The sequence below is a fragment of the Aethalodelphis obliquidens genome, unplaced genomic scaffold (assembly GCF_003676395.1).
Source record: "Aethalodelphis obliquidens isolate GAN/ISIS:26980383/991018 unplaced genomic scaffold, ASM367639v1 scaffold44, whole genome shotgun sequence".
In the NCBI taxonomy this organism is placed as follows: domain Eukaryota; kingdom Metazoa; phylum Chordata; class Mammalia; order Artiodactyla; family Delphinidae; genus Aethalodelphis; species Aethalodelphis obliquidens.
Window position 1 is genome coordinate 14,417,116 of NW_020837988.1, and position 9,048 is coordinate 14,426,163.

At 49.1% G+C, this 9,048-nt stretch overlaps 1 non-coding gene across 1 annotated transcript; it reads right to left on the reverse strand.

Annotated features, from left to right (window-relative positions):
- Window positions 1-4,163: 4,163 nt before the first annotated feature.
- Window positions 4,164-4,236, reverse strand: TRNAD-GUC (transfer RNA aspartic acid (anticodon GUC)). The gene has a single exon. It is a non-coding gene; the product is annotated as a tRNA-Asp (tRNA).
- Between the last annotated feature and the right edge of the window lie 4,812 nt (window positions 4,237-9,048).

Here is a 9,048-nt window from a genome sequence, read left to right on the forward strand (position 1 = left end):
ATGTACCCAACTGTATTCCATCAGTGAATGCACCTATCTGACTGTCTTTCTATGTTTGTCCCATCTCTCTCGTGTGTGCTGGACCCATGCCTTAGCTTCACGAGACCGTAACAGCCAACGTCACAGCCCAGCCTGCTTGCCCTTCCCGCAGGGCTGGGCACTGCACTGGGGCGTCTGTGCCCCAGTGGCTGGTGGGCCGCATTCCCTTCTCCCTGCAGACCAGTATTTCCCCAAGATCAAGAACATTGAAATGAAATGAGAGCATTCTTTAACACCATACACAAAAAACAAGCTCAAAATGGATTGAAGACCTAAATGTAAGGCCAGATACTGTAAAACTCACAGAGGAAAACATGGGCAGAACACTCCCTGACATAAATCACAGCAAGATCTTTTTCAGTCCATTACTCTGGGAGATACTAGATAAAAACAAAAATAAACAGATGGGACCTAATGAAACTGAAAAGCTTTTGCACAGCAAAGGAAACCATAAACAAAACGAAAAGACAACCCACAGATTGGGAGAAAATACTTGCAAATGATGCGACCGACAAGGGATTAGTCTCCAAAATTTACAAACAGCTCATGCGGCTTAATATCATCAAAACAAATTTAACATCCTTCACTTTGGTGAGAGGCTGCCTAGACCCTTCGCCAAGGCCATAAATCAGGTCATGAACCCGTGTCTGGACCAATGAACTGTGGGCAGAGGAGCAGGGCTGGTGAGACCATGGCAACCTCTGGGAAACCATGTTGGAAGACAGCAGGGGTTCCCGGGGGAAGTTTCCTGAAACAGGAGGGGCAGGGTGGGCAAGAGAGCAACTGTGTAAATAAACTTGGCCTCTGAGAGGGCTGGCAGGTGAGCCCAATAAGTACTCTTCCCTGCCCCCTCCTCCCTGAGCCTCTCCAAATCCACCTTCCCCTGCCCAGCCCGCCTCAGAGCCACAGAAGTATGCTCAGCAAGTTTGCTAGCAGGCAACGCAAAGCTAGAAAGAGTAGCTGATCACCAAGACGATACATGACCCAATTAGGAGTCCAGAAGATATCGGGAAACCGGAATGCTGAGCCCAAAGAAAGGTGATGGGAAATGCGTCAGACCTTGCCATTGACGATGGGGCTGGGGGTGGAGGGCAGGCGGTGAGGGGCCTGGAAACTGTTGCAGACTTTTTTTTTTTAAAGATTCTTTTTGACGTGGACCATTTTTCGAGTCTTTATTGAATTTGTTAAGAGTATTGCTTCTGGGTTTTTTTTGTTTTGTTTTGTTTTTTTAATGTTTTCGTTTTTTGGCCCCGAGGCATGTGGGATCTTAGTTCCCCTACCAGGAATTGAACCCGCACCCCCTGCATTGGAAGGCAAAGTCTTAACCTCTGGACCGAGAGGGAAGTCCCTGTCACAGACATTTGAAGACACAGGAGTTTGGCCGAGTGAGACGTGGGGGCAGCTGGTGGGCGCTCGGATGTCTGTCGTGTGATGAGCAGGCTTTGCTGTCTTGCTCCAGGGAGTCTGAGCTGGAAGAGGGGCAGCAGGGTCCCCAACAGCAGATCCCGGCTCCCGGAGAGAGGGCTGCCTAACAGCTTGAGCCGCCCAGCAGGGCCAAAGGAGGATTGCAAGTGAGCGAGTGGAGGAATCCAACAGAGGGGAAGGGCCTCACCCTGAACAGACGAGGGGAATTCTTCTTTGGGTCAGAGGTTGAACTCGGGTCCCTTCCAAATAAGCATCTGTGCCTGAGGCCCACCCCTCCCTCTTATGAGTTCCTGGAAAAGGGCTGCACAGTGGATGTGAATCACAGGAAGTGGGGAGGGGAGGCGCCCAGAAAGAACTGTTCACGATGGGGTGGGGTGGGGTAGCCATGCTCCAGGATTCTCCAGGGGCGTCCCCTGCTCCAGACGAGGTGCACTGAGAGGTGGCTGGTACCAGGTGAGAGAACCAAGGGCCACAGCTGACGCATCGAGGACAATTTCCCAAAGTTTGTAGCTTAGAATACTGGTTCCAACGGAGATTAAACTTAGAAAAAAAGGGCTCAATGACCAAATAAGTTCAGGAAATGCTGAATTAAATAGATTCCCTCTTCACTGTAATACCATTCAGAGGCCTTTTACATGCTAACGGGATATTCTCCTAGAGGGAATATACCCTTATCTCCAATTTTTGCCTTTAATTAAAAAAAAAAAGAAAAGAAAAGAAGGAGGGGTGTTTGGAGTGACAGAAATAATGCTATATTTTCATCAGATCTTATTTTCCTCTTTCCGGATACCCAGGAAGACAGCAGTCCCAGACTCCCTTGAAGTTAGCTTAGGACATGTGACTAATTCCGGCCACTGGTCCATTTAAGAGCCAGCACGACACTCCAGTGCTCTCCGTTCGACTCAGTGATGGGCCATCGTGGAGGCACAAAACGGAAGCCACGTGAATCAGAGTCACCTGACTCAGAACAGACTTCTCATCAGCGAAACAAGAAACCCTTGCACTCGGCCACAGAAATGTCTGGGTTCATCACCGCGGCTGAGCTGAGCCCTCCTGACTCAGACAGTAGGTACAGGTCCAGGGAAAAGGCCACTACATATGCCCAGGAAATGTGAGGCCGATGCTGGACTGTCTGCCTTTAGCAGGATCGAAAGCTGGTGCTCTCAGATGACGCAAGGGCGCAGAGAAGAGGGATTCTCTACCTGCTGCTCTGACTTTCCCCACCAACAAATAACATGTTTGGCCCTGATGGTTACCTGGACTGGCTTACCTGGATGGTTACCGTGCTGGGGCAACACCTGAATGCAACTAGGGGAGGTGGGTGGGGCAGGGAATAGCGCATCCCCCACTGCCCTTCCTTGGCACAAGGCCGCAGGGTTTGTTGTGGTCTTTTCCCAGGGACTGGGATGGCCAGGTTGGAAGGGAGGGGGTGGAGGGTGAAGATGGAGAGGAGATGCCTTCTCCTCAGCACCCAGAACAATTTTAGGGGGAGCGAAGGGGGGACAAAGGGTCAGAAGGTGGATAACTTACCCTCGGCCCCGCAAAGTGTGGAGTTGAGGTCTGACTTCCGTTCTGGGAGGCTCAGAAGCCCACCTTCTTTCTCTCGTGCTGCAGAAGGAAGAAACAGGAAAAGCACAATAAAACCGCAATGCTGAAAAACACAATAAAACCACAGCTGTTGCTTAGCAAAGCTGCTCTTCCCCTTGCAGCCTGTGAGCCGTGGTGTGTCACTCCAGGTGGCTGGTGGCTGTCACAGGGGCTGGGAGGGCAGGCAGAGAGTGGAGAAAGTGTTGGCTGAAAAGGAAGCCCTCTTATGTCGGATTTGCTGTAACCAGATCTTGACAAAGCCCAGTGCCGTTTTTCAATTGTTCAAACGTTTTTAGCTAAGCCGGTGGTTTTCAAACTTTGACGGTATCAGAGCCATGGTCTGAGGAACTTGGTAAACATACACATGCCCAGGCCCTACCCTGCTTCAGCAAGCCATGGCCTCTGCATTCTTTAACCTCCCGGTGATGCTTATTATAGAAAGAAGTTTCACAAGATGATCATCGTTAATGCTGTGGTGTGACTTTCACCTGTTAAAAATGAATATCTGTCAGTTTTAAAATTCCAATTCGAATGATATTGGATATACTTTTTTAAAAAATCCTGGTTTCCACAAGCCAGTGCCGGGGACTGAGAGGTAGCTGGTCATCCAGTTCCACGGCGGGGTGAGTTGTCTTACTGCAGCAGGGGCGGAGTGCCGGCTCATCTGGTTTGAAAGAATGAGGCCGAGGCCTCGGTCAGGGACCCCCCAGGACCCACCCCCAGCCCCCTGCGTGTCAGCAGAGTGTGATCCATGGAAACCTTTGCGATGGTCTCCTGATGCTTGTTTGCACTGAAGTCTGGGTGCGGGGCACGGGGGGAGCCCTTTTAACCTAAAGGCTTGTGTGCTTCCCCTAAGAAAAACGTGCTTCTGTATTTTTTAAACAGTCGTCTCCCCTCCGTTTTCTCTTTTTATTTTCTGGAACTTTTAACAGTAGAATGTTGGGACTCTGGGTTTAACCCTCCATGTCACTTATCTTTTATTTCTTATATTCCATTTGTTGTTTTTTGTGCCTCTTGGAAATTTTCCAAGTTTTCTGTGATGCTTTTGTTAGTTTCAACAATCCTTTTTTTTTTTTTTTTTAACGACCCCCCCCCAGATTGCAGGATCTTCGTTCCCTGACCAGGGATTGAACCCAGGGCCACGGCAGTGACAGCACCGAGTCCTAACCACTGGACCACCAGGGAAATCCCTCAGCCATCTTTTTTTTTTTAATAAGAGTTTTAATCTATTTATTTATTTATTTATTTATTTTTGGCTGCGTTGGGTCTTTGTTGCTGCATGTGGGCTTTCTCTAGTTGCGGCAAGCGGGGGCTACTCTGTTGCAGTGCCAGGGCTTCTCATTGCGGTGGCTTCTCGTTACAGAGCACGGGATCTAGGCACACGGGCTTCAGTAGTTGTGGCACGCAGGCTCAGTAGTTGTGGCTCGTGGGCTGTAGAGCACGGGCTCAGTAGTTGTGGCATGCGGGCTCAGTAGTTGTGGCGTGCGGGCTTAGGTGCTCTGCGGCATGTGGGATCTTCCCCGACCAGGGCTCGAACCCGTGTCCCCTGCATTGGCAGGTGGATTCTTAACCACCAGGGAAGTCCCTCAGCAATCATTTTTTTAATCTCCAAGGGTTCTTGATCCCTGTCCCTTTCTTATGGGGAAATTAGTATTTGAGTAAAACAAGTAGACTTTTTTTGTGTGTTTTTCAGTTCCCTGTATTATCTCTGTATCCTTTGAGATCATTTTTGTTTATCTTGATCTTTCCCAAGTTGCAGATTTTCTTAAATGTCTGGTGATCCTTGATAGGTTACACACACTTAAAAATGAGGCCATGAAAAAGTGATTGAGGCCCCATGTTGGTGGGTAGACCTTGTCAACTGATGAGCTCTGTTTTTAGGTAACCGTATGGGAACCCTTAAATGCCAGCTTGCAGAGGTCTTTGCTCTGGGGTTCTTAAGTGTCTTTGGAGAAGAATCTTCTGATCGTTGGCCTCGGGATTGGCTACTGCTGTCTGCCCCTCTACATCAGGGGTAGGGAGGAAGGGTCAAATGTTCTATGAATCAACTTCTAGTTAAATCCAGTTCCCACATGTCACTCCCAACCTCCACCCTCCTTCCCTGAGTCTCCAAGTTGAAGCCTCTCTCTGGTTCCATTGGGTAAATCTGCCCTCCTTAGCTACATCTCACTCATGCATAACTGTAGGTGGAGGCAACCTTGGCTAGAGCTGCAGCCTGCAGAGGAAACCTTGTCTGTTTGGGGATGGGGGATACCATAGGGGCACAGCAGGAGCAAAGAGGGGACACTGGGGGCGTGGATGGGAGAGTGGTTGGCCTTGGGGTCCAGACTGATGGAGGAAGACAGGGATGCGGTCGGAGAAGATTCTGGAGATGAAGAATATGGAGGGAAGCAGTATTGCATGGTGACAAAGTAAGATGTGACTGAAGGGGTGGGTGGTAGGATGGAGGTAAAGACTTGTAGTTGAGGAATGGAGCAGATGTTGGCGCTCAGGTGGGCCTTCTGGTAGACACAGTGGTTGCCCAGGGTGACAGCAGGAGTCAGGGGTGGGGGAGGTAGGGGGAAACAGGAAGAGCCAATGTCCTCCATGAACCCCAGGTAGGAGGAACGGCTATGAACTCCAGGTAGGGGAAATGGCCTACCTGGAGATGCAGAACTTGCACATGAGGGAGGGCTTGCTTCCAGAACGCTGAAGCCATGTGGGGCCAGCCAGTACCCAATGCCCGCCCAGCCCCGAGATACGAGGAATGGGGGAAGAGGCATCCTCACAGGGGGCCCAGCTCCAGTCAGGGCAAGAAAACAAAGGGAGGGTCTGTGCAGGGGTGAGGGATGTGGGCAAATTTCTCTCCAGTAAAACACGTTTCAGGGTGCTAACGGGGAGACTTTGAGGGAAGGGGAGCACTGATCTGAAAATGGGTGAAAGTTCAGGAGCTGGTGGGAACCCAGCAGCTTATACCTGAGGAGGCCCAGGACTCTGCACGTGGGTGGATTAACTCACCCTCCGGTTCTGATTGGATCATTATGGGAGGTGGCTCAGAAGCCCCAGGAGGTTGCTGGGCCCTTGACCTCACCAATGCCTGAAGCCCTTTTATTTACAAGAGGAACTGAGGTGGTTCTCTGTTGTGACAGCACCTGACTGTGGCTGGGTGGCCTCATTACAGCTGCAGAGCTTACCCAGAGCTGGGGGAAAGGGAGGCCAGGTTCAAGCCCCTGAACTAGCCCAACAAGGTCCCATTGCTGCCACTGGGCCCAGACCCCATGGCTGTCACCCCTGACCCTGGACACATACTCTAATGGTTAAAAACCATAAACACCTGGTAATATCTAATTGATTTTTTTAACTAAAAAATTTTTAATTGAAGTATAGTTGAATTACAATATCTTTTTTGTTTCAGGTGTACATCACAGTGATTCAGTTTTATATATATATATGTATATATTTGTATATATACATATTTATGTATATATACATATATATATTCTTTATCAGATTGTTTTCCCTAATAGGTTATTACAAAATATTGAATATAGTTCCCTGTGCTCTAATTGATTTTTCTTTCTTTTTGTTTTTTTTTTTGCGATATGCGGGCCTCTCACTGTTGTGGCCTCTCCCGTTGCGGAGCACAGGCTCCGGACGCGCAGGCTCAGCGGCCATGGCTCACGGGCGCAGCCGCTCCACAGCATGTGGGATCCTCCCGGACCGGGGCACGAACCCGTGTCCCCTGCATCGGCAGGCGGACCCTCAACCACTGCGCCACCAGGGAAGCCCTCTAATTGATTTTTTAAAAGTGATCTTTGACTATACTCAAATATTTCTTAAGCTAATACTCAGTCCCCAAAAGAAAACAGCCTCACAGTAAAAAAACAAGAGTATGTCTCTTGGATTTTTGCCTTTGCTCTCTCTAACAAGCCAAGGAGCTGTCTTTGGCATATTTCCTAAGGAAAGCGTCCAGTTTCCCATCTGAGTTCCTAGTAAAGCATCTCAGTTTATTCTCCCTCTTGTAGTTACGGTTAAAGGAAGAAAAGGGCAGCTGGCTACCCTGACATCCATGCTTTCCAGAGAGAAGGTTCTCTCCCTTCTATGAGAGACCCTCTCAGGCTTGCCCTCCCTCAGCTCTTTGGCTGTTTGATGTTTACGGGTAAACTTGCTGCATCTACATAGATCACCCCCTTTAAAAATATTCTCTCAGGATCCCAGCTCATTTCAGACCTCCCTGTGATTGTAGAGGAATATCACCTACAGCTGACCTAATGGTCAGACATTTTAGACGGGGTGGCAGGACACTTGCTCACTGTGGGCACTAGATGGCGTCATGCGCAGTCACTGTTCCTCCTGGCACCCCAGCATCTTGGTTCAGCAGGTCACCTGCCACGGCTACTGGCTCCTCCTTCCCACTCTGCAGGGTGGCTCCCCATGAGAGGGGGCTGGGCTCCAAAAAGAGGACCAGAGGGCCTGGCTTTATAAACAGCTCAAGTCCTTCATGAGCCAGTAGGTTTCTAAGCAACACATATTCACAAACTTTTCTCACTCGAGGACTGAACGTAACCTGTATAACATAACATCATATGTCGGGCCCCTCCCTGTATGGGGGTGATCTTGGGATCTGACACTCTGTAGACCCGTGCAGTAGTCAAGCCACGTACTAGGCTGTCCTTGAGCATAGCCTATAAGGACAGAGAAAAGTACGTGTCCAGGCACCAGCTGTAACAACCACCACAACCTTGGTTGAATGCTCACTGTGCCAGGCTCTGACCCAATGTTTTGTGAATCATTATAAAAGCCTTTGAAGGGGGCTGTGAGGTGGGCGAGAGGGCCTTAGGGCTTGGTTGTGAGATCCCAAAGGCCTGGACTTGAATCTCTTGCTGCTGAATGCCTACTCAATTACCATGCGTAGTATGCATACATGAGAAGCACGACCCCATTTTACAGGTGAGCAAACTGAAGCTCAGAGAAGTTAAGCAACTTGCCCAAGGTCACACAGCCAGCATGGGCTGAGCAGAGATTCATGCACGGTTCCTTGTAACTCCACTCTGCTAGACTGACCCCGCAATCTCCGTCATTCAGTCTACAGGCCAGTGAGCCTACTGCCTGCTCTAGGAAGCACTGGCCTTCCATGGCCCTGGCCAGCATTTCTCCTCCAAATCTCTAGTTTCTACTTGTAGTTGTGATTACCTTGACTTTATTTAAATTGAGAACACCTTTCCATTCTTACAAAAACAGTGTGGTCCCAGGACCAGAACCAGCAGCATCACCTGGGAACTTGTCAGGACTGCAAATTCTCAAGCCTCACCCCGGAGAAAAGCTCTGGGGCTGGGGCCCTCCAGTGATGCTGATATAAGCTAAAGATTGAGAACATTTGCTGTGAAACATGTCTCTCATAAAACCGAGCCACTGGCTTAAGTCTAATTAACATTTATTGTACCTGTTCTTGGTGGTTCAAAGGGGAAGGCACCAGAAACTTAGCAGAGAAGGGAAGGATATAAACAGACGTGAAAAGTGATTTGCTCAGAAGCCACAAAATGGGTAGAGGAGGAGAGGGGAGTTGAGGAGGGGGTACTGGCCCAAATGATGCAACAGAACTGTCTGTAGCCTTTTTTTTTTTTGCTATACCACACAGCATGTGGGATCTCAGTTTCCCGACCAGGGATCGAACCCACACCCCCTGCATTGGAAGCGCCGCGTCTTAACCACTGGACCACCAGGGAAGTCCCTGTATAGCTTTTTTTTTCCCCTCTTATTTATTTATTTATTTTAATATCTTTATTGGGGTATAATTGCTTTACAATGGTGTATTAGTTTCTGCTTTGTAACAAAGTGAATATACATATGTATATGTATATCAGTATATATATCAGTTATACATATACATATGTTCCCATATCTCTTCCCTCTTGCGTCTCCCTCCCTCCTGTATAGCTTTTAAAGCGGGCACACGGGGTTACAGTTGGACGGTTCTGGGGTGGACCCAGAAGCTGCACTGAGAAAAGCTGCATAGGT